Genomic DNA, 24,578 nt, shown 5'->3' on the forward strand with positions numbered 1-24,578 from the left:
CTAAACTACATGTGTATAACACTGGTCACAACTCATCTCCAATCACTGGCTTAACTCTGAAATGTATAACACTGGTCACAAATCATCACTGGCTTAACCCTAAACTACATGTATAACACTGGTCACAACTCATCACTGGCTAAACCCTAAACTGTATAACACTGGTCACAACTCATCACTGGCTGAACCCTAAACTGTATAACACTGGTCACAATCTCATCACTGGCGCAACCCTAAGCTCTATAACACTGGTCACAACTCATCACTGGCTGAACCCTAAACTACATGTATCACACTGGTCACAACTCATCACTGGCAACCCCAAAAACTGGAAAATACTGGTCACAGACTCATCCCTCCCATCACTGGCTTAACACAAAACTGCATAATACTGGTCACACCTCATCACTGACTTAACCCTAAACTCTAAAACTACATGGTCACAGCTCATGTAGTTTAGGGCTGAACCCTAAACTACATATATAACACTGGTCACAACTCATCACTGGCTAAACCTAATCTATATAACACTACTCACAGCTCATCACTGGCTGAACCCTAAACTGTATAACACTGGTCACAACTCATCACTGGCTTCAAACCCTAAAGGTATAGCACTGGTCACAACTCATCACTGGCTAAACCCTAAAGGTGTATAACACTGGTCACAACTCATCACTGGCTAAACCCTAAACTGTATAACACTGGTCACAGCTCATCCCTCACATCACTGGCTTAACCCAAAGACTATATAGCACTGGTCATCACTGAAACTGAACCCTGGACTGTATAACACTGGTGGCACAACTCATCACTGGCAAACCATGAACTGTATAACACTGGTCACAACTTATCACTGGCTGAACCCTAAACTACAGGCATAAAACTATTCACAGCTCATCACTGAGCTTTAACCCTAATCTATATAACACTGGTCACAACTTATCACTGGCTGAACCCTAAACTACAAAGTGTAAAACTGGTCACAACTCATCACTGGCTTAACCCCAAACTGTATAACACTGGTCACAACTCATCACTGGCTCACCCTAAACGCTATAACACTGGTCACAACTCATCCCTCACATCACTGGCTTAACCCTAAACTACAAGGTATAAAACTGGTAACAACTCATCACTGGCTTAACCCTAATTTATATAACACTGGTCACAACTTGCATCACTGGCTGAACCTAAAATACGTATGTATAACACTGGTCACAACTCATCACTGGCTTAACCCTAAACTCTATAACACTGGTCACAACTCATCACTGGCTTAACCCAAAACTGTATAATACTGGTCACACCTCATCACTGGTTTAACCCTAAACTTTGTAATACGGGTCACAACTCATCACTGGCTGAACCCTAAACAACATGTATAACACTGGTCACAACTCATCACTGGCTGAACCCTAAACTTTATAACACTGGTCACAACTCATCACTGTCTGAACCCTGGGAATGTATAACACTGGTCAAAACTCATCACTGGCTTAACCTTGGCTTAAATTCCATAATACTGGTCACAACTCATCACTGGCTTAACCCTAAACTGTATAACACTGGTCACAACTCACCCCTCCAATCACTGGCTTAACCCTAAATTACATGTATACCACTGGTCACAACTCATCATTGGCTGAACCCTAAACTACAACTATAACACTGGTCAAAACTCATCACTGGCAACCTAAACTACATGTATAACACTGGTCACAACTCATCACTGGTTGAACCCTAAACTACAAGTATAAAACTGGTCACAACTCATCACTGGCTCAAACCCTAAACAACATGTATAACACTGGTCACAACTCATCACTGACAACCCAAGGCTACAAGTATAAAACTAGTCACAACTCATCCTGGCTAAACCCTAAACAGCATGTATAACACTGGTCACAACTCATCACTGGCTTAACCCTAAACTGTATAACACTGATCAAAGGCTCATCACTGGCTTAACCTAAGCTACATGTATAACACTGGTCACAACTCATCACTGGCTGGACCCTAAACTACAAGTATAAACTGGTCACAACTCATCACTGACTGAATCACTTAAACTGCATGTATAACACTGGTCACAACTCATCACTGACTTAACCTAAAGATCTATAACACTGGTCACAACTCATCACTGACTTAACCCAAAACTGCGTAACACTGGTCACAACTCATCACTGCTCTTAACCCTAAACTTTGTATTACTGGTCACAACTCATCACTGTCTGAACCCTGAACTGTATAACACTGGTCGCAACTTATCACTGACTTAACCCTAAAGTGTATAACACTGGTCACAACTTATCACTGGCATAACCCTAAAGTGTATAACACTGGTCACAACTTATCACTGGCATAATCCTAAAGTGTATAACATTGGTCACAACTCATCACTGGCATAACCCTGAACTGTATAACACTGGTCGCAACTCATCACTGGCATAACCCTGAACTGTATAACACAGGTCACAAGTTATCACTGGCTTAATCCTAATCTATATAACACTAGTCACAACTCATCACTAGCTAAACCCTAAACTATATAACACTGGTCATAACTCATCCCATCTCATCACTGGCTTAACCTAAACTGAATAACACTGGTCACAACTCATCACTGGCTTAACCTAAACTTTCTAATGTTGGTCACAACTCATCCCACCCATCACTGGCTTAACCCTAAACTGTATAACACTGGTCACAATTCATCCCTCCCATCACTGGCTTAACCCTATACTGAATAAAACTGGTCACAACTCCTCACTGGCATAACCCTAAAGTGTATAACACTGGTCACAACTCACCCTCAATCACTGGCTTAACCCTAAACTACATGTATAACACTGGTCACAACTCATCACTGGCTGAACCCTAAAGGTGTATAACATTGGTCATCACTGGCTGAACCCTAAACTGTATAACACTGGTCACAACTTATCACTGGCTGAACCCTAAACTACATGTTAAAATACTGGTCACAACTCATCACTGGCTTAACCCAAAACTGCGTACTACTGGTCACAACTCATCCCTCCCATCACTGGCTTAACACAAAACTGCATAATTACTGGTCACACTCATCCCTCCCATCACTTCACCTTAGCCCTAAACTCTATAACACTGGTCACAACTCATCACTGGCTTAACCCAAACTGTATAACACTGGTCACACTCACCTCAGTCACTGGCTTAACCCTAAATTACATGTATAACACTGGTCACAACTCATCACTGGCTAAACCCTAATCTATATAACACTGGTCACAGCTCACCTCAATCACTGGCTGAACCTAAACTACATGTATAACACTACTCACAACTCATCACTGGCTTAACCCTAAACTGTATAACACTGGTCACAACTCATCACTGGCTGGACCCTAAACTTTGTAATACTGGTCACAACTCATCACTGTCTAAAACCTGAAATGTATACCACTTGTCAAAACTCATCACTGGCAACCCTAAATTACACTGTATAACACTGGTCACAACTCATCACTGGCATAACCCTGAAATGTATAACACACGTTACAACTTATCACTGGCTGAATCCTAAACTACAAGTATAAAACTAGTCACAACTCATCACTGGCTTAACCCTAAACGCTATAACACTGGTCACAACTCATCCCTCACATCACTGGCAACCTAGGCTACAAGTATAAAACTAGTACAACTCATCACTGGCTTAACCTAATCTATATAACACTGGTCACAACTTATCACTGGCTGAACCCTAAACTCTATAACACTGGTCACAACTCATCACTGGCTTAACCCAAAACTGTATAATACTGGTCACACCTCATCACTCGCTTAACCCTAAACTTTGTAATACGGGTCACAACTCATCACTGGCTGGACCCTAAACTATATGTATAACACTGGTCACAACTCATCACTGGCTTAACCCAAAATTCCATATTACTGGTCACAACTCATCACTGGCTTAACCCTAAACTGTATAACACTGGTCACAACTCATCCCTCCCATCACTGGCTGAACCCTAAACTACATGTATAACACTGGTCACAACTCATCACTGGCTGAACCCTAAACTACAAGTATAAAAACTGGTCACAACTCATCACTGACTTAACCCTAAACTGTATAACACTGGTCAAAACTCATCACTGGCAACCCAAAACTGCATAACACTGGTCAAAACTCATCACTGAAACCCTAAACTGTATAACACTGGTCACAACTCATCACTGCCTTAACCCTAAACTCTATAACACTGGTCACAACTCATCACTGGCTGAACCCTAAGCTGAACAACACTGGTCACAACTCATCCCTCCAATCACTGGCTTAACCCTAAATTACATGTATACAACTAGTCACAACTCCTCACTGGCTGAACCCTAAACTTTGTAATACTGGTCACAACTCATCACTGGCTGAACCCTAAACTTTGTAATACTGGTCTGAACTCATCACTGGCTGAAACCTAAACTTTATAATACTGGTCACAACTCATCACTGGCTGAACCCTAAACTTTTATAACACTGGTCACAACTCATCACTGGCTTAACCCTAAATGTATATACCACTGGTCAAAACTTATCACTGGCTTAACCCTAAACTGTATAACACTGGTCACAACTCATCCCTCCCATCACTGGCTTAACCCTAAACTACATCTATACCACTTGTCACAACTCATCACTGGATAAACCCTAATCTATATAACACTGGTTACAACTCATCACTGGCTGAACCCTGAACTGTATAACACTGGTCGCAACTTATCACTGGCTGAACCCTGAACTGTATAACACTGGTCGCAACTTATCACTGGCTAAACCCTAAACTACAAGTATAAAACTAGTCACAACTCATCACTGGCGTAACCCTAATCTATATAACACTAGTCACAACTCATCACTGGCTTAACCCTAAACTATATAACACTGGTCACAACTCATCACTGGCTTAACCCAAAACTGTATAACACTGGTCACAACTCATCACTGGCTTAACCCTAAACGCTATAACACTGGTCACAACTCATCACTGACTTAACCCAAAACTGCATAACACTGGTCACAACTCATCACTGACTTAACCCTAAACTACATCTATACCACTTGTCACAACTCATCACTGGCTTAACCCTAATCTATATAACACCAGTCACAACTTATCACTGGCATAGCCCTAAAGTGTATAACACTGGTCACAATTTATCACTGACATAACCCTAAAGTGAAAAACACTGGTCACAACTCATCACTGGCATAACCCTGAACTATATAACACTAGTCACAATTCATCACTGGCTGAACCCTAAACTACATTTATAACACTGGTCATAAACTCATCACTCTCATCACTGGCAACCCTAAACTGTATAACACTGGTCACAAGTCATCACTGGCTGAACCCTAAACTTTCTAATATTGATCACAACTCATCCCACCCATCACTGGCTTAACCCTAAACTGTATAACACTGGTCACAATTCATCCCTCCCATCACTGGCTTAACCCCAAACTGTATAACACTGGTCATCACTGGCTGAACCCTGAACTGTATAACACTGGTCGCAACTCATCACTGGCATAATCCTGAACTGTATAACACAGGTCGCAACTTATCACTGGCTGAACCCTAAACTGTATAACATTGGTCATCACTGGCTGAACCCTAAAACTGTATAACACTGGTCACAACTCATCACTGGCGCCAACCTGAACTGTATAACACTGGTCTGAACTCATCACTGGCTGAACCCTAAACTACAAGTATAAAACTAGTCACAACTCATCACTGGCTAAACCCTAATCTATATAACACTGGTCACAACTCATCACTGGCTGAACCCTACACTGCATATATAACTCTGGTCACAACTCATCACTGTCTGAACCCTAAACAACATGTATAACACTGGTCACAACTCATCACTGGCATAACCCTAAAGTGTATAACACTGGTCACAACTCATCCCTGGCTTAACCCAAAACTACATGTATAACACTGGTCACAACTCATCACTGGCTTAACCCTAAACTACATGTATAACACTGGTCACAACTCATCCTTCCCATCACTGCCTTAACCTGGACTGTATAACATTGGTCATCACTGGCTCCAGCCCTGAACTGTATAACACTGGTCACAACTCATCACTGGCGCCAACCCTGAAATGTATAACACACGTTACAACTTATCACTGGCTGAATCCTAAACTACAAGTATAAAACTAGTCACAACTCATCACTGGCTTAACCCTAAACGCTATAACACTGCTCACAACTCATCCCTCACATCACTGGCTTAACCCTAAACTACAAGTATAAAACTAGTAACAACTCATCACTGGCTTAACCCTAATCTGTATAACACTGGTCACAACTTATCACTGGCTGAACCCTAAACTCTATAACACTGGTCACAACTCATCACTGGCTTAACCCAAAACTGTATAATACTGGTCACACCTCATCACTGGCTTAACCCTAAACTTTGTAATACGGGTCACAACTCATCACTGGCTGAACCCTAAACAACATGTATAACACTGGTCAAAACTCATCACTGGCTTAACCCAAAATTCCATATTACTGGTCACAACTCATCACTGGCTTAACCCTAAACTGTATAACACTGGTCACAACTCATCCCTCCCATCACTGGCTGAACCCTAAACTACAACTATAACACTGGTCAAAACTCATCACTGGCTTAACCCTAAACTACATGTATAACACTGGTCACAACTCATCACTGGCTGAACCCTAAACTACAAGTATAAAACTAGTCACAACTCATCACTGACTTAACCCAAAACTGCATAACACTGGTCAAAACTCATCACTGACTTAACCCAAAATTGCAAAACACTGGTCACAACTCATCACTGCCTTAACCCTAAACTCTATAACACTGGTCACAACTCATCACTGGCTGAACCCTAAGCTGAACAACACTGGTCACAACTCATCCCTCCAATCACTGGCTTAACCCTAAATTACATGTATACAACTAGTCACAACTCCTCACTGGCTGAACCCTAAACTTTGTAATACTGGTCACAACTCATCACTGGCTGAACCCTAAACTTTGTAATACTGGTCACAACTCATCACTGGCTGAAACCTAAACTTTGTAATACTGGTCACAACTCATCACTGGCTGAACCCTAAACTTTGTAATACTGGTCACAACTCATCACTGGCTTAACCCTGAAATGTATACCACTTGTCAAAACTTATCACTGGCTTAACCCTAAACTGTATAACACTGGTCACAACTCATCCCTCCCATCACTGGCTTAACCCTAAACTACATCTATACCACTTGTCACAACTCATCACTGGATAAACCCTAATCTATATAACACTGGTTACAACTCATCACTGGCTGAACCCTGAACTGTATAACACTGGTCGCAACTTATCACTGGCTGAACCCTGAACTGTATAACACTGGTCGCAACTTATCACTGGCTAAACCCTAAACTACAAGTATAAAACTAGTCACAACTCATCACTGGCGTAACCCTAATCTATATAACACTAGTCACAACTCATCACTGGCTTAACCCTAAACTATATAACACTGGTCACAACTCATCACTGGCTTAACCCAAAACTGTATAACACTGGTCACAACTCATCACTGGCTTAACCCTAAACGCTATAACACTGGTCACAACTCATCACTGACTTAACCCAAAACTGCATAACACTGGTCACAACTCATCACTGACTTAACCCTAAACTACATCTATACCACTTGTCACAACTCATCACTGGCTTAACCCTAATCTATATAACACTGGTCACAACTCATCACTGGCATAACCCTAAACTGCTGTATAACACTGGTCACAACTTTATCACTGACATAACCCTAAAGTGAAAACACTGGTCACAACTCATCACTGGCATAACCCTGAACTATATAACACTAGTCACAATTTATCACTGGCTGAACCCTAAACTACATTTATAACACTGGTCATAACTCATCCCTCTCATCACTGGCTTAACCCTAAACTGAATAACACTGGTCACAAGTCATCACTGGCTGAACCCTAAACTTTCTAATATTGATCACAACTCATCCCACCCATCACTGGCTTAACCCTAAACTGTATAACACTGGTCACAATTCATCCCTCCCATCACTGGCTTAACCCCAAACTGTATAACACTGGTCATCACTGGCTGAACCCTGAACTGTATAACACTGGTCGCAACTCATCACTGGCATAATCCTGAACTGTATAACACAGGTCGCAACTTATCACTGGCTGAACCCTAAACTGTATAACATTGGTCATCACTGGCTGAACGCTAAAACTGTATAACACTGGTCGCAACTCATCACTGGCATAACCCTGAACTGTATAACACAGGTCACAAGTTATCACTGGCTGAACCCTAAACTACAAGTATAAAACTAGTGACAACTCATCACTGGCTAAACACTAATCTATATAACACTAGTCACAACTCATAACTGGTGAACCCTACACTACATATATAACTCTAGTCACAACTCATCCCTGTCTGAACACTAAACAACATGTATAACACTGGTCACAACTCATCACTGGCATAACCCTAAAGTGTATAACACTGGTCACAACTCATCCCTGGCTGAACCCAAAACTACATGTATAACACTGGTCACAACTCATCACTAGCTTAACCCTAAACTACATGTATAACACTGATCACAACTCATCCTTCCCATCACTGCCTTAACCCTGAACTGTATAACATTGGTCATCACTGGCTCAATCCTGAACTGTATAACACTGGTCACAACTCATCACTGGCTGAACCCTAAACTACATGTATAACACTGGTCACACCTCATCACTGGCTGAACCCTAAACTGTATAACATTGGTCATCACTGGCTGAACCCTGAACTGTATAACATTGGTCATCACTGGCTGAACCCTGAACTGTATAACATTGGTCATCACTGGCTGAACCCTGAACTGTATAACATTGGTCATCACTGGCTGAACCCTGAAATGTATAACACAGGTCACAACTTATCACTGGCTGAACCCTAAACTACAAGTATAAAACTACTCACAACTCATCACTGGCTTAACCCAAAACTGTATAGCACTGGTCACAACTCATCACTGGCTTAACCCTAAACGCTATAACACTGGTCACAACTCATCACTGACTTAACCCAAAACTGCATAACACTGGTCACAACTCATCACTGACTTAACCCTAAACTACATGTATAACACTGGTGACAACTCATCCCTCCCATCACTGGCTTAACCCTAAATTACAAGTATAAAACTAATAACTCATCACTGGCTTAACCCTAAACTACAAGTATAAAACTAGTCACAACTCATCACTGACTTAACCCAAAACTGCATAACACTGGTCACAACTCATCACTGACTTAACCCAAAACTGCATAACAATGGTCACAACTGATCACTGACTTAACCCAAAATTGCATAACACTGGTCACAACTCATCACTAGCTTAACCCTAAACTCTATAACACTGGTCACAACTCATCACTGGCTGAACCCTAAACTTTGTAATACTGGTCACAACTCATCACTGTCTTAACCGTAAACTCTATAACACTGGTCACAACTCATCACTGGCTTAACCCAAAACTACATGTATAACACTGGTCACAACTCATCACTGGCTAAATACTAATCTATATAACACTAGTCACAACTCATCACTGGCTGAACCCTACACTACATATATAACTCTAGTCACAACTCATCCCTGTCTGAACACTAAACAACATATATAACACTGGTCACAACTCATCACTGGCATAACCCAAAAGTGTCTAACACTGGTCACAACTCATCCCTGGCTGAACCCTAAACATCATGTATAACACTGGTCACAACTCATCCTTCCCATCACTGGCTTAACCCTAAACTGAATAACACTGGTCACAAGTCAACACTGGCTGAACCCTCAGCTGTATAACACTGGTCACAACTCATCACTGGCTGAACCCTAAATTTTGTAATACTAGTTACAACTCATCACTGGCTTAACCCTAAATTACATGTATACCACTAGTCACAACTCATCACTGGCTTAACCCTAAACTACATGTATAACACTAGTCACAACTCATCACTGGCTGAACCCTAAACTGTATAACACTGGTCACAACTCATCACTGGCATAACCCTAAGCTGTATAACACTGGTCACAACTCATCACTTGCTGAACCCTAAACTTTGTAATACTGATCACAAGTGATCACTGGCTGAACACTAAACTACATGTGTCACACTGGTCACAACTCATCACTGGCTTAACCCAAAACTGCATAATACTGGTCACACCTCATCACTGACTTAACCCTAAACTCTAAAACTACATGGTCACAACTCATGTAGTTTAGGCTGAACCCTAAACTACATGTATAACACTGGTCACAACTCATCACTGGCTAAACCCTAAACTGTATAACACTGGTCACAACTCATCACTGGCTAAACCCTAAACTTTGTAATACTGGTCACAACTCATCACTGTCTTAACCGTAAACTCTATAACATTGGTCACACCTCATCCCTCCCATCACTGGCTTAACCCTAAACAACATGTATACCACTAGTCACAACTCACTGGCTTAACCCTAAATTACATGTATACTACTAGTCACAACTCCTCACTGGCTTAACCCTAAACTACATCTATAACACTGGTCACAACTCATCACTGGATAAACCCTAATATATATAACACTGGTCACAACTCATCACTGGCTTAACCCCAAACTGTATAACATTGGTCATCACTGGCTGAACCCTGAACTGTATAACATTGGTCATCACTGGCTGAACCCTAAATTGTATAACACTAGTCACAACTCATCCCTGGCTGAACCCTAAACAACATGTATAACACTGGTCACAAGTCAACACTGGCTGAACCCTCAGCTGTATAACAATGGTCATCACTGGCTGAACCCTAAACTGTATAACATTGGTCATCACTGGCTGAACCCTGAACTGTATAACATTGGTCATCACTGGCTGAACCCTGAACTGTATAACATTGGTCATCACTGGCTGAACCCTAAACTGTATAACACTGGTCACAACTCATCACTGGCATAAACCTGAACTGTATAACACTGGTCACAACTCATCACTGGCTTAACCCTAATCTATATAACACTAGTCACAACTTATCACTGGCTGAACCCTAAACTACATGTTAAATACTGGTCACAACTCATCACTGGCTGAACCCTAAACTACAAGTATAACACTGGTCACAACTCATCACTGGCTGAACCCTAAACAACAAGTATAACACTGGTCACAACTCATCACTGGCTTAACCCAAAACTGCATAATACTGGTCACAACTCATCCCTCCCATCACTGGCTTAACACAAAACTGCATAATACTGGTCACACCTCATCCCTCCCATCACTAACTTAACCCTAAACTCTATAACACTGGTCACAACTCATCACTGGCTAAACCCTAATCTATATAACACTAGTCACAACTCATCACTGGCTTAACCCTAAACTGTATAACACTGGTCACAACTCATCACTGGCTAAACCCTAAACTGTATAGCACTGGTCACAACTCATCACTGGCTAAACCCTAAAGTGTATAACACTGGTAACAACTCACCCCTCCAATCACTGGCTTAACCCTAAATTACATGTATACCACTAGTCACAACTCACTGGCTTAACCCTAAATTACATGTATACTACTAGTCACAACTCCTCACTGGCTTAACCCTAAACTACATCTATAACACTGGTCACAACTCATCACTGGATAAACCCTAATATATATAACACTGGTCACAACTCATCACTGGATAAACCCTAATATATATAACACTGGTCACAACTCATCACTGGCTTAACCCTAAACTGTATAACATTGGTCATCACTGGCTGAACCCTAAAATGTATAACACTGGTCGCAACTCATCACTGGCATAACCCTGAACTGTATAACACTGGTCACAACTCATCACTGGCATAACCCTGAACTGTATAACACTGGTCACAACTTATCACTGGCTGAACCCTAAACTACATGTATAACAGGTCACAACTCATCACTGGCAACCCTAAACTACATGTATAACACTGGTCACAACTCATCACTGGCTTAACCCTAAACTACATGTATAACACAGGTCACAACTCATCACTGGCTTAACCCTAAACTCTATAACACTGGTCACAACTCATCCCTCCAATCACTGGCTTAACCCTAAACAACATGTATAACACTGGTCACAACTCATCACTGGCATAACCCTAAAGTGTATAACACTGGTCACAACTCATCCCTGGCTGAACCCTAAACAACATGTATAACACTGGTCACAACTCATCCTTCCCATCACTGGCTTAACCCTAAACTGAATAACACTGGTCACAAGTCATCACTGGCTGAACCCTAAACTTTGTAATACTGGTCACAACTCATCACTGGCTGAACCCTAAACTTTGTAATACTGGTCACAACTCATCACTGGCTTAACCCTGGAATGTATACCATTTGTCACAACTCATCACTCCCATCACTGGCTTAACCCTAAACTGTATAACACTAGTCACAACTCACCCCTCCAATCACTGGCTTAACCCTAACTTACATGTATACCACTAGTCACAACTCATCACTGGCTTAACCCTAAACTACATGTATAACACTTGTCACAACTCATCACTAGCTGAATCCTACACTACATATATAACTCTAGTCACAACTCATCCCTCCAATCACTGGCTTAACCTTGAAATGGATAACACTGGTCACAACTCATCACTGGCTTAACCCAAAACTACATGTATAACACTAGTCACAACTCATCCTTTCCATCACTGGCTTAACCCTAAACTGAATAACACTGGTCACAACTCCTCAATGGCACAACCCTAAAGTGTATAACACTGGTCACAACTCATCACTGGCTGAACCCTAAACTTTGTAATACTGGTCACAAGTCATCCCTCCCATCACTGGCTTAACCCTAACCTACATATATAACTCTAGTCACAACTCATCCCTCCAATCACTGGCTTAACCTTGAAATGGATAACACTGGTCACAACTCATCACTGGCTGAATCCTAAACTGTATAACACTGGTCACAACTCATCACTGGCATAACCCTAAAGTGTATAACACTGGTCTCAACTCATCACTGGCATAACCCTGAACTGTATAACACTGGTCACAACTCATCACTGGCTGAACTCTAAACTACAAGTATAAAACTAGTCACAACTCATCACTGGCTTAACCCTAAACTACATGTATAACACTGGTCACAAGTCATCACTGACTTAACCATAAACTACATGTATAACACTGGTCACAACTCATCACTGGCTTAACCCTAAACTACAAGTATAAAACTAGTAACAACTCATCACTGGCTTAACCCTAATCTATATAACACTAGTCACAACTTATCACTGGCTGAACCCTAAACTACATGTATAACACTGGTCACAACTCATCACTGGCTGAACCCTAAACTTTGTAATACTGGTCACAACACATCACTGGCTTAACCCTAAACTGTATAACACTGGTCACAACTCATCACTGGCTGAACCCTAAACTCTAAAACACTGGTCACAACTCATCACTGACTTAACCCTAAACTACAAGTATAACACTGGTCACAACTCATCACTGGCATAACCCTAAAGTGTATAACACTGGTCACAACTTATCACTGGCTGAACCCTAAACTACAAATATAAAACTAGTCACAACTCATCACTGGCTTAACCCTAATCTATATAACACTAGTCACAACTTATCATTGGCTGAACCCTAAACTTCATGTATAACACTGGTCACAACTCATCACTGACTTAACCATAAACTACATGTATAACACTGGTCACAACTCATCACTGACTTAACCATAAACTACATGTATAACACTGGTCACAACTCATCACTGGCTTAACCCTAAACTACAAGTATAAAACTAGTAACAACTCATCACTGGCTTAACCCTAATCTATATAACACTAGTTACAACTTATCACTGGCTGAACCCTAAACTACATGTATAACACTGGTCACAACTCATCACTGGCTGAACCATAAACTTTGTAATACTGGTCACAACACATCACTGACTTAACCATAAACTACATGTATAACACTGGTCACAACTCATCACTGGCTTAACCCTAAACTACAAGTATAAAACTAGTAACAACTCATCACTGGCTTAACCCTAATCTATATAACACTAGTCACAACTTATCACTGGCTGAACCCTAAACTACATGTATAACACTGGTCACAACTCATCACTGGCTGAACCCTAAACTACAACTTTAACACTGGTCACAACTCATGACTAGCTTAACCCTCAACTACATGTATACCATTTGTCACAACTCATCACTGGCTTAACCCAAAACTGCATAATACCGGTCAAAACTCATCACTGGCTTAACCCTAAACTACATGTATAACACTAGTCAAATCTCATCACTGGCTTAACCCTAAACTACAAGTATAACACTGGTCACAACTCATCACTGGCATAACCCTAAATTGTATAACACTGGTCACAACTTATCACTGGCTGAACCCTAAACTACAAGTATAAAACTAGTCACAACTCATCACTGGCTTAACCCTTATCTATATAACACTTGTCACAACTCATCACTGGCTGAACCCTAAACTACATATATAACTCTAGTCACAACTCATCCCTGGCTTAACCCTAAACTGTATAACACTGGTCACAACTCCTCACTGGTATAACCCTAAAGTGCATAACACTGGTCACAAGTCATCACTGGCTTAACCCTCAGCTGTATAACACTGGTCACAACTTATCACTGGCTGAACCCTAAACTTTATAATACTGGTCACAACTCATCACTGGCTGAACCCTAAACTTTGTAATACTGGTCACAACTCATCACTGGCTTAACCCTAAACTACAAGTATAACACTGGTCACAACTCATCACTGGCTTAACCCTAAACTACATATATAACACTGGTCACAACTCATCACTGACTGCACCCTAAACTACATGTATAACACTGGTCACAACTCATCACTGGCTTAACCCTAAACTACATGTATAACACTGGTCAAAACTCATCACTGGCTTAACCCTAAACTACATGCATAACACTGGTCACAACTAATCCCTCCCATTACTGGCTTAACCCTAAACTACATGTATAACACTTGTCAAAACTCATCACTGGCTTAACCCTAAACTGTATAACACTGGTCACAATTCACCCCTCCAATCACCGGCTTAACCCTAAATTACATGTATACCACTAGTCAAAACTCATCACTGGCTTAACCCTAAACTACATGTATAACACTGGTCACAACTCATCACTGGATAAACCCTAAACTGTATAACACTGGTCACAACTCATCATTGGCATAACCCTAAAGTGTATAACACTGGTCGCAACTCATCACTGGCATAACCCTAAAGTGTATAACACTGGTTGCAACTCATCACTGGCATAACCCTGAACTGTATAACACTGGTCACAAGTCATCACTGGCTTAACCCTGAAATGTATAACACTGGTCACAACTCATCACTGGCTGAACCCTAAACTACATAACACTGGTCACAACTCATCCTTGGCTAAACTCTAAACAACATGTATAACACTGGTAACAACTCATCACTGGCATAACCCTAAAGTGTATAACACTGGTCACAAGTCAACACTGGCTTAACCCTCAGCTGTATAACACTGGTCACAACTCATCACTGGCTGAACCCTAAACATTGTAATACTGGTCACAACTCATCACTGGCTTAACCCTGAAATGTATACCACTTGTCACAACTCATCACTGGCATAACCCTAAAGTGTATAACACTGGTCACAAGTCAACACTGGCTTAACCCTCAGCTGTATAACACTGGTCACAACTCATCACTGGCTGAACCCTAAACATTGTAATACTGGTCACAACTCATCACTGACTTAACCCTGAAATGTATACCACTTGTCACAACTCATCACTGGCATAACCCTAAAGTGTATAACACTGGTCACAAGTCAACACTGGCTTAACCCTCAGCTGTATAACACTGGTCACAACTCATCACTGGCTGAACCCTAAACATTATAATACTGGTCACAACTCATCACTGACTTAACCCTGAAATGTATACCACTTGTCACAACTCATCACTGGCTTAACCCAAAATTGTATAACACTGGTCACAACTCATCACTGGCTTAACCCTAAACTCTATAACACTGGTCACAACTCATCACTGGCATAACCCTTAAGTGTATAACACTGGTCACAACTCATCACTGGCTGAACCCTAAACTTTGTAATACTGATCACAAGTCATCCCTCCCATCACTGGCTTAACACAAAACTGCATAATACTGGTCACAACTCATCACTGGCTTAACCCAAAACTACATGTATAACACTGGTCACAACTCACCCCTCCAATCACTGGCTTAACCCTAAATTACATGTATACCACTTGTCACAACTCATCACTGGCTTAACCCTAAACTGTATAACACTGGTCACAACTCATCACTGGCTTAACCCTAAACTGTATAACACTGGTCACAACTCATCACTGGCTTCACCCTAAACTACATATATAACACTGGTCACAACTCATCACTGGCTGCACCCTAAACTACATATATAACACTGGTCACAACTCATCACTGGCTTAACCCTAAACTACATGTATAACACTGGTCACAACTCATCACTGGCTGCACCCTAAACTACATATATAACACTGGTCACAACTCATCACTGGCTTAACCCTAAACTACATGTATAACACTGGTCACAACTCATCACTGGTTTAACCCTAAACTACATGTATAACACTGGTCACAACTCATCACTGGCTTAACCCTAAACTACATGAAAAACACTGGTCACAACTCATCACTGGCTTAACCCTAAACTACATATATAACACTGGTCACAACTCATCACTTACTGCACCCTAAACTACATGTATAACACTGGTCACAACTCATCACTGGCTTAACCCTAAACTACATGTATAACACTGGTCACAACTCATCACTGGCTTAACCCTAAACTACATGTATAACACTGGTCACAACTCATCACTGGCTTAACCCTAAACTATATGTATAACACTGGTCACAACTCATCCCTCCCAACACTGGCTTAACCCTAAACTGTATAACACTGGTCACAACTCATCCCTCCCAATGAAAGTAAGTAAAAAAACATTAACTTCTTCAAAATGTAAAAGATGTTTATTGTTCCAACTTCAAAGGACAAAAATAAAATACACCATTTGTGTAAAATGTTGTTTTTCTATCTGTTATAAACAACAACAGTAACAGCCCTGTGTGATAACTGTAGCAGATATTTAACCATTTGTTATTGATGTCACCCTGTGACTGCTTGTTTGTTTTTATCATCACAGAAATGTTTCTTATTATTGTTGTTTCAAAGTGAGATATATTAATATATCTTATTTATATCTGATTATTCAATGATATATTTTGTTTAATACTGTTTTTCTCACTTCCCTCATCAGGTCTGTCCGACTTCCCCACCTTAAGTACAAACATCAAGACATATTCTAACAGTCATACCACACTGAACCCTATTAGCAACCTACACAGTACTGCAATTTATGGTAGACTTGTTCATTAATAACCTAATCTTACCTAAAACAATGCCATATAATATTTAACCAAAATATGTGAACACCAGACACTTGTATTTACACAAATCAGTTGGTATTGTTATAAGTATCACAGACTTCACATGTTATTTCATTTGTAGATGTACATACACTTCAAACTTCCCTCCACTACTAAAACTACGTCAATTTAACAAGAATCCAAACAAAACATCTAAGATTTAACACTAACAGTATGACCATCAAAAGGTCAGTCCAGTGTATTGTAGAAGGAATGTTGACTATAATTCCAAACCTACCACATGATCTTTTTCTCATGCCGTTGGATTCTGAAGCACAATAAGACAATGCTCTACAAATAAAACAAAGAAAGTTCTTACTGTCTTCACACTAAATAATGTAAACTGTAGAATAGGAAATTTGGTGTATTTACAGAACATTAACAACAGTCAGTGAAGACAGGTAGTCAGTACTCTATGTTAGTGTAGTCTGGAAGTTAGTACTCTGTGCCAGTGAAGACAGGAAGCCAGTACTGTACGTAGGAGAACACAGGAAGTTAGTACTCTACATCTAGTCTGGAAGTCAGAACTGTACGTAGGTGAAGACAGGAAGTCAGTACTGCATGCAGGGTGAAGACAGTAAGTCAGTACTGGACGCAGGTGAAGACAGGAAGTCTGTACTCTGTGTCGGTGTAGTCTGGAAGTCAGTACTGGATGTAGGTGAAGGCAGGAAGTCAGTACTGGATGTAGGTGAAGGCAGGAAGTCAGTACTGGATGTAGGTGAAGGCAGGAAGTCAGTACTGGATGTAGGTAAAGACAGGAAGTCAGTACTGGACGTAGGTGAAGACAGGAAGTCTGTACTCTGTGTCGGTGTAGTCTGGAAGTCAGTACTGTACGTAGGAGAACACAGGAAGTTAGTACTCTACATCTAGTCTGGAAGTCAGAACTGTACGTAGGTGAAGACAGGAAGTCAGAACTGTACGTAGGTGAAGACAGGAAGTCAGTACTGGACGTAGGTGTAGTCTGGAAGTCAGTACTCTGTGTCGGTGTAGTCTGGAAGTCAGTACTGGATGTAGGTGAAGGCAGGAAGTCAGTACTCTACGTAGGTGAAGACAGGAAGTCAGTACTCTACGTAGGTGAAGACAGGAAGTCAGTACTCGACGTAGGTGAAGACAGGAAGTCAGTACTCGACGTAGGTGAAGACAGGAAGTCAGTACTCGACGTAGGTGAAGACAGGAAGTCAGTACTCGACGTAGGTGAAGACAGGAAGTCAGTACTCTACGTAGGTGAAGACAGGAAGTCAGTACTCGACGTAGGTGAAGACAGGAAGTCAGTACTCGACGTAGGTGAAGACAGGAAGTCAGTACTCGACGTAGGTGAAGACAGGAAGTCAGTACTCGACGTAGGTGAAGACAGGAAGTCAGTACTCGACGTAGGTGAAGACAGGAAGTCAGCACTGCACGTAGGTGAAGACAGGAAGTCAGTACCGTACGTAGGTGAAGACAGGAAGTCAGCACTGTACGTAGGTGAAGACAGGAAGTCAGCACTGTACATAGGTGAAGACAGGAAGTCAGCACTCTACGTAGGTGAAGACAGGAAGTCAGCACTGTACGTAGGTGAAGACAGGAAGTCAGCACTCACGCAGGTGAAGACAGGAAGTCAGCACTCTACGTAGGTGAAGACAGGAAGTCAGCACTCACGTAGGTGAAGACAGGAAGTCAGCACTCTACGTGGGTGAACACAGGAAGTCAGTACTCTACGCAGGTGAAGACAGGAAGTCAGCACTCTACGTAGGTGAAGACAGGAAGTCAGCACTGTACGTAGGTGAAGACAGGAAGTCAGCACTCACGTAGGTGAAGACAGGAAGTCAGTACTCTACGTAGGTGAAGACAGGAAGTCAGTACTCTACGTAGGTGAAGACAGGAAGTCAGTACTCTACGTAGGTGAAGACAGGAAGTCAGTACTCTACGTAGGTGAAGACAGGAAGTCAGTACTCTACGTAGGTGAAGACAGGAAGTCAGTACTCTACGTAGGTGAAGACAGGAAGTCAGTACTGTACATAGGTGAAGACAGGAAGTCAGTACTGTACATAGGTGAAGACAGGAAGTCAGTACTGTACATAGGTGAAGACAGGAAGTCAGTACTGTACGTAGGTGAAGACAGGAAGTCAGTACTCCTTAGATATCACATAGAAAGATTTAAAACTTTTTAGTTAGAAAATAAATAATTTATATGTAACACCAGCCATCACTGTGTGGCTGCTTTAGATGGATTATTAACATTCCAAAGATGTCCTATCGAACAAGCTCCTACACTGTGTCTGTACCAATCTAATGGTTTATTATTTCAAACCTACTGTTTTACTAATTCTGTTAAAAATGAACAGGGTAGTTTGTATGTGATGCCACAGTTACTAGTCCAACCTGACACACTAGACAGCTAACAAGTCAACTCCTATAATGATGTCACAAACAAACTGATTCATCAGAACTACTTCATACTAAAACTGTTGAACAAGACAGAGTTTTACATGTACTAGAATAAAGAGGTGTCACTTGTTCTTCAAAATCATGAGAAATAAGAGTGTAACGCTTCAACCAACAACAGAGTTTGTGGACATTTGCACGTACAGTATCTGATAAAATTATAATATACAAAACTCCTGATGCCTGAAAAATAACATTCAGCATGTCTAGACATTTCATTCATCTATACTGAGGAACCCGTACTCACTTTTGTAGTTTGAATTAAAACTCAGATGAGGAAAACACAAAACTTGAATGTTCACGTTAAGTTTACATCTTATGAATGTTTGTTAAATCATCTTTAGCATGTTCGAATTAATATAATTTATTTACTTGTTTTTAAACTTTGAATTAGTTAGAACAAAATACAAAATATCGGTACCTTTGTAAGTCGAGATCTCAGTAACTTTGTTTCTTACGAGTTCAGTTATTCAACTAGTAAAAGAACATATTGAAAAATAAGGATGATAAACACTTCTATTACCTTTAACAAAATCAACAGTCAATGTTGGATGGCTGCCTGTATTCATCATCTAGATTCATTGTGGTCTCAGGTTCCTTTAATATTCTGTAAAGTCCAGACAAGAACATATCACTTCTCTGTTTTACACCAGAAGGTACAACACTATTTAATCATGGTTTGTAACACACATACCTGGTCACAAAAACAATCAAAACATTAAAGTTAATTTGATACCAATCAGTATGTTACAAAGCAACCATTGTTAGATGGTGTTCCAATCAACAACATTTACCTATTAGTACATAATTATAATAAATATTAACAACTTTATAATACCTAATACAACTTTGTTTCTGCTGTGGTTTTCTTCTGTTAAGTAACATAAACAAATATACTTACCATCAGTATCATCATGTGTACGTGTTTTATCTATTGTCAAATTTACCTGGCTTGACCTCACGACCTTGGGGGAACATTTCAAGTCTGTATCAATTTGTCAGAGAGTCCAACCAGCATCACAAAGCTTTCACACAAACTCTCTGCTCTACTGACAGTTCTGTACACTTTTGTGCCATAACATGAAAATAAAACTCCCAGTTTGCCTCTGAAGAAGACAGGCCCACCTTTTGAAAGTTCTTGGGTTATAGGGTTTCTATTTCATAACTATTAAACATGTAATTAACCCTGAAGACCAATCAATTGGCAACTTCCACACACAGATCACGAATAATATTTTGGTTACATATTAAAAAAATTAATAAATTTGAAAGGATATAATAAGAATTATTTGTGGATTGGGTAGCTGAGTTATGTGGAGGTACAGATGAAATGTGTCTTTAAACATTCAAGACAAATATGTTCATTATAGAAAGGTGTCTGCAAGTGAAAACATCAGATTGGCTCACAAAATGTGGAAAAGATAAAACTGAAGAGACGTTACAACTTTAAGGGCTGTTAATGGAAACTATGACACCAAAGAGAAGATATGAAAAAATGTTGACTGAAAATATAAAAACTAATAGATGAAGGATTTCTTTACATACATTAATGATAAATAAGGCTCATATATAATTATGAAATGAACAGGTTATAAGATTCTTTGTTCACTTGTTATAAATGGAGACTTAAACAGTATTCCTCATTTAGAATATCTGGTAGATGGAAACAAGAGTTTGTTAAAATAAAACTGCTACATTTAAGTTCGTTAATGGTCATGAATCATATAATATTTCATCAAGGGTTGTCCAAGAGGTCAAAGATCCTTATATGAGCAACTTGCTACTATGTTTTATAAACAGTGGGAAGGTACCACGGGGCTGCAACTCAACTTGTGTAACTCCTTTCAAGTAACACAACAAAAGTTATCCCAGTAATTACAGGCCCATTAGTCTTACATCAGTTGTGGGAAATGTTTTGGAAAGTTTGATGAAAGATGCTTTACAGAATTTAGAATTTCATTGGACAGTCAACATGGTTTCACTGAAGAAGTATCTTAGAAACCTTTTGATGTTATTTTAAAAAACTGTCAGATAAGGGAATAGATTTAATGTACCTGGATTTTCAGAAAATGTTTGGCAAGGTTCTACATAAATGTCTTGTAAAAAACTAATTGTCCCTGTAGGTTTGGGGATAAGTTAGTAAACTAGATAGAAGTGACTGGATGGAAGAAAACAAAGGGTTATTATAACTAGAGTTCAGTCAAACTGGGGATTAATATCACAACTGGAGTACCTCAGGGCTCAGTCTCAGGACCTTTGCATCATTTTGATTTACATCAATAACAAAGATAAATTACTTAAATTTGTAGATAAAATTAAGGTCCTGGATGTTACTGGTTGTGAAGAGAATGTTACTGGTTTAGATTATTTAGTGAGTTGGACAAATAAGTGACAGATGGGTTTTAATTACAATAAATGTAAGGTAGTGTATGTGGGTTATTACAATTACATTTATCATCATACAAGATGGAAACTCTTGGTTATATGTATGAAAATGGGTAAACATTTTTAATAAACAAGGTGCAACCCCAACTTTGTGAATTTTTTTATCCTGTGTGTGTGTAACATGGGGGTCACGACTTTCCTGTTTCACTTCTGTTTCCCATTATGGAGAATGTTGCATGTGCAGGTATGATGTCATGAGTATGTCACACATGCAGCAGAACCAAGGGTAATTGGCTACTAAGTATAATTCAGATAGGAATAACATTAGCAGTGTTATGAAGGTAAGAGATCATAGTGTAATAGTTGAGGAGTCTCTTAAGCCATCCAAGCAGTAAGTTGTATCTACATAAATATTGAATACAAAGGTTACACTGTCATTGTAGGTCAGGCCACAGTTGGAATATTGTATTCAGTCTTAGACAGTCTGGACAATTAGAAAGATTTCAGAGCTGGTCTACCAGGATACCCGTGATGTAAAAGTTGTCATACAGGGATAACTTACTGAATCTATAAAAGGTTACAACATGTCCTGTTCATAACACACAGAAGATTCCTTGGTTTACAGAGAGATTATGTGTATATGGACTTCTAACACTGATCAGTTCAAACACTTACAGCTAACCCTAAATGATACAGATAATAATATAACATTTAACTTGTGTGGATTGATTGATTGATTAGAAGAAATTAAGACCAGTAAAAACAAAATAACTTTGTAAGACATAGATTATATTTTAACAGCCTTTATTAAAGACAGTCCAAAGAAAAACTATAATGCTATTCTGTATAACTAAAACTGTATAATAAAGTTAACACTACCAGGGCTACAAACTTATTTAACACATAACACAGTAATGTTTAAGAGAACAGAACGTTTATCTTTGTGTTTAAACACTTAATGTATGCAACACTGACTTTCACATGATTTGTTGTTTTCTAAGAACATAAAATCAGACATAGTTATGTAGCCACAAATTTCTTAATTTTATCTTCAACATAATGATAAAAAGAACATTTTTAAAATACATATTATAAACAGCCCAGTTTATACTGACTGGATCATTAAACTGAATATTCAGATGGTGTATTGTGACCTAACACAAACACTTACTTTACAAACAAGAGAGGAACATAGGAAATAAATATTATTAATACCAAGTAGCTGTGTTTATATAAACACTTTATACACGGTTACTTAACGTAAACTATACTTATAAAATTTTAATTTACAAATAACATCAAGAAACATTCTGGACCTTCCAATCTCTGTTGAGATCCACGAGGTACGAGGGTCACAGTGTACTCTAGAAATATAACACAGTTTTTTATACAATAATAAATAAGGGCTATCAGAGGGCTGTTCAGGTTTAACTGATAGTTTTTAATACTACTTGGAGTATTATATGTTACATTAAGATAGAAAAAGTGAAAAATGGACATTCCCAATAACTACTAAGCCATACGAGTGTCATTTTCGTTATTCAGCGATACTGTTATAGATAACAAACATAAATGTGCTTTGTATTTCTTTCAGACAGTGAACATGATTTTGATTGAAACTGTAATAAACAGAATAAAATTTTGGTAACTTTTCCAAAATAAACTAACATATTAAGAACCAAAGGTTACAGGACTATTATAAACTTCGCGCACTCTTAATAAATCACAGAATACAACTTTAAAATAAGACCAATAATTTATCTTACCTTATTAATGCATAAGCTTCGAATCAATAATCACCGATCTATATCCAAAATTCTCAACACATTTAATATTTCTTCTTCATGAAAAGTGTTCCAGTTTTAAACGACTTTTCCAAAATGTTCTTAAAATGAAATAGAACACAAAATATTTGTTTCTAACACAGGTACAGCTTTATTAATTCAATATAAGAACAAATATTCAGTCAAAATTACCCAAGTCTCACTTTACGCCATCTTGTCAAGCACGTGC

At 39.5% G+C, this 24,578-nt stretch overlaps 1 long non-coding RNA gene across 1 annotated transcript in view; it reads right to left on the reverse strand.

Moving 5' to 3' along the window:
- The window catches only part of LOC143258589 (uncharacterized), a 49,385-nt gene extending 24,807 nt beyond the window's left edge, over positions 1-24,578 (reverse strand). The window contains exons 1-2 of the long non-coding RNA XR_013032401.1: positions 24,332-24,578; positions 20,704-20,787 (exon numbers count right to left, since the gene is read on the reverse strand). This is a non-coding gene — a long non-coding RNA (uncharacterized LOC143258589). The remainder of the gene's footprint in view (positions 1-20,703; positions 20,788-24,331) is intronic.

The sequence above is a fragment of the Tachypleus tridentatus genome, chromosome 1 (assembly GCF_004210375.1).
Source record: "Tachypleus tridentatus isolate NWPU-2018 chromosome 1, ASM421037v1, whole genome shotgun sequence".
Taxonomy (NCBI): Eukaryota; Metazoa; Arthropoda; class Merostomata; order Xiphosura; family Limulidae; genus Tachypleus; species Tachypleus tridentatus.